This window comes from Athene cunicularia (genome assembly GCF_003259725.1).
Source record: "Athene cunicularia isolate RWA chromosome Z unlocalized genomic scaffold, athCun1 chrZ_part1, whole genome shotgun sequence".
Classification (NCBI taxonomy): Eukaryota; Metazoa; Chordata; class Aves; order Strigiformes; family Strigidae; genus Athene; species Athene cunicularia.
The window spans coordinates 19,562,206-19,565,334 of NW_020799142.1; the positions used below are offsets into that span (position 1 = coordinate 19,562,206).

Consider the following 3,129-nt stretch of genomic DNA (forward strand, 5'->3'; position numbering starts at 1 on the left):
GTCATTCTGGCCTAATTGTCTTCAAAGTGTATGTGGATTGGCTACTACAGGGAATCTGGTTACAGTTCTTTTGTTAATTTCTCTTAGGTCGTGGACTAACCTATACCTTCCATCCGACTTTTTGACGGGTAAAATGGAGGTGTTAAAAGGAGACATGCAGGGCTCCAGTAATCCCTCCTTTATCAATCTCTGAATTTCTGTTTTCAATCCTTGCCTTCCCTCCTGAGATATAGGGTACTGTTTAATTCTCACCAGTATCTCAGGGTCCCGAATGGTCACCATAAAAGGCTCAATATTCAATTTCCCCACAGTGTCAGGGGTATACCATATTTTGGGATTTATTTTGGTCTCATCTTCAACCCATAAGGGACATAGTTTAATTTTGAGGTTATGTTCAGTTGCTTCTAAGCTAATTCCTAATTCTATCATTAAATCCCTTCCCAGCAAATTATACCCAGCTTCAGTTACAAGCAACAAGGATCCCATCCCCATTTTAGAATCTGTTTCGAGGAGTACATCTTTGATTACAGGTACTCCAAATGGTTCCCCTTTTGCTCCAACCACTTGTACTTTTTCCAATGAAATTTCACATCCCTGGGGCAATGACTGAACGGTAGATTTCTCTGCTCCTGAATCTACTAAAAAAATTATCTCTTGTTGCTGGGGTCCTACTTTTAACTTTATCAAGAGCTCAGTTCGTTCTTGAGCCCCTGACACCCCTAATCTTCCTTAAACATTCTCTCATCCATCATTCTCTTTCTGCAGTTCTTCTTCGTGTGGCCTTTCCCTCCACAATAAAAGCAAACAATAATCCCTTTTCCTCTTCCCCTCTCTGGTTCCTTTGATCCTGATCGTTGGCCTTCCTGTTTTCTCCCAGGACCATTCACTCTCTGTCCCTCTCTTATCGTGGCTTCCATCATTCTGCTATTGAGTCTCGTCTTCCCTTTGGACATAGACTTTCTGTGCCTCCCTAAGCATTTTGTCCAATCCTCGATCCTGCCAATCCTCCATTTTTTCTAACTTCCTTCTAATATCTGTCCATGCTTTTGCCACAAACTGTGTTTTCAACAATGCCTGCCCCTCTGGTGTATTTGGATCCAGTCCCGAGAAGAGCTGGAGGTTTTTCCTCAATCTCTCTAACCACTCGGTAGGGGTTTCATCCTTTTTCTGGTGTTCACTAAAGGCTTTGTTTATATTTTGTCCCCTAGGGACTGATTCTCTTATGCCTTTGACTAAAATTGTCCTCAAGTCTTGCATGTGGCCTCTATCAATTTCATTCTGATTATTCCAATTAGGTCTATTCAGAGGCCATTTTACATCTGCTGCTGGATCTTGCCAGTGCTGTTGGTCCCGAATCCTCATTCCTGCCCTTCTGATCATCTCTCTTTCCTCTACAGTGAATAATATAGCCGTTACAGCCTGCATCTCATCCCAAGTATAAGTATTTGGTCCCGAGAACTGATCCACCAGTTCTGCACACCCAAAGGGTCCTCCAACAGATTCTCCATCTCTTTCTTAAATTCTCTAACGTCCCCTGAGTTAAGGGGAACTGTCACATAACCCACACCTGGCTGGGGTCCACCCGTAGCCACCTCCCTTAAGGGGTACAAGTTGGTATCCCCTTGCCCTCCTCTAGTCTGACTCCAGATTATTCTTCTTTGCTCCTTTGGAGAATCTGATGGGGAATCTGAATCTCCTGAGTATTCTGGAGCGGTCAGGGGTGGAAGTATGTAAAAAGGGGGAGAGGTAGGAGTTTCATCCTCAGTATGTTTCTTCTTTTTCCTGACCTCTCCTCCACCCTCTTTCAGAAGGTATAAATTTACTTGGGTATCTGATGCTATCCATACATGTGCATACTCACTTTCCTCCTAACTAAAGGGTTCCTTTGAATTAACATAAATGTTTAAAACTTGGCAGACCCGCTCTTCGAAGGACCCAAAACCAGGCCAAAAGAGATGGTCACTCCTAATTTGTTTACCTCTCCAAACTTCCACACAATAATAAATCATTTTTACTTTGTCCTTACCCCTCCTAGAGCGGTAATCTTCCCAATGATTTAACATCAATCCTAAAGGGCTATCTGGTGGTATTTGAGGGTACCTCACCTGGGTTCCTGAACCACCCATAGGATCAGAAGGCTTGCTTTTCTTCTGTCCCACCTTCCGGAGCATCTCCACACACTCACACAATTTGCTCCCCCTTTTCGTGGCCCAGCCCCTCACGGGATATGGGAACCGCACTACCGAGGGGTACACACTTGCTTCGCCCTACTGGGCATCTCAAACATCACGCTCAACCCCAACCAAATGGGAAACCGGCCTATACTCACGCAAATCTGCATCTTCGTCCAGGACTTCGTGCACAAAGATTATGGGGTTACCAGTATTCTTTTTCTTGTTGCCGAATTTTAGGGTTTGTCGGTCAGGGCTCCAGAAGACTGATCCTCAGGTGCTGAAATTCAGCAGGGCGCCTCCCCCATATGGAACTCCTCCAGAAAAAACACGATCCGAGTCACGGCATCAATTTTGTTATAAATTTAGTTCCTGAATTGATGTGAGTCAGAGCTTGCAATTTCTTTATTTAGCAAGCGGCAACGAGCAAAACAGTGCTGAGTGGCCGGGGAGTCTCCGCTCCACCAACGGCTCACACCTCTCAAGGCACCTTGTCTTAGTTTTATATTACAAAGCATTGCATATTCATGATACGCCTATACATATACATTACCTAAAACCTGCCTACTCCCGCTTTGTATGGTAATTAGCTTATCAGTTCTTTACGCTTGCGCAGATTCTGCTAAAATTGTGGGCAGGGGTCCTCAGATCATGGGCGGTGGTCTTCAGGAGGAAGGCCGTGGGTCCTCCTCACAGTGCACTTTTCATCCTTCACCTGGAATGTGATGATTCTACAAGCTTGCAGTGCTCTTATCAGTCCAGGCTCATTGCTGGCCTTGAGCAAAGAGATTTATGGACGTAAATATCCTCCTGTTTATTCAGCTAAGCGCCTGCGGTTAGCCTCGCACAATATACTCACAGTCCAGTATTTACACGAAGTATTTACAAGGTCCTTGTTCATGCCACATAAAGTACTGACACTTCTTTTTACCCTTTTGTTGTTGCCCCCCCCCCCCCC

General features: G+C 44.8%; 1 long non-coding RNA gene across 1 annotated transcript in view; it reads left to right on the top strand.

Moving 5' to 3' along the window:
* Nucleotides 1–2,328: 2,328 nt before the first annotated feature.
* LOC113489885 overlaps nt 2,329–3,129 on the top strand; it is a 23,405-nt gene continuing 22,604 nt past the window's right edge. Inside the window, exon 1 of the long non-coding RNA XR_003400107.1 lies at nt 2,329–2,420. This is a non-coding gene — a long non-coding RNA (uncharacterized LOC113489885). The remainder of the gene's footprint in view (nt 2,421–3,129) is intronic.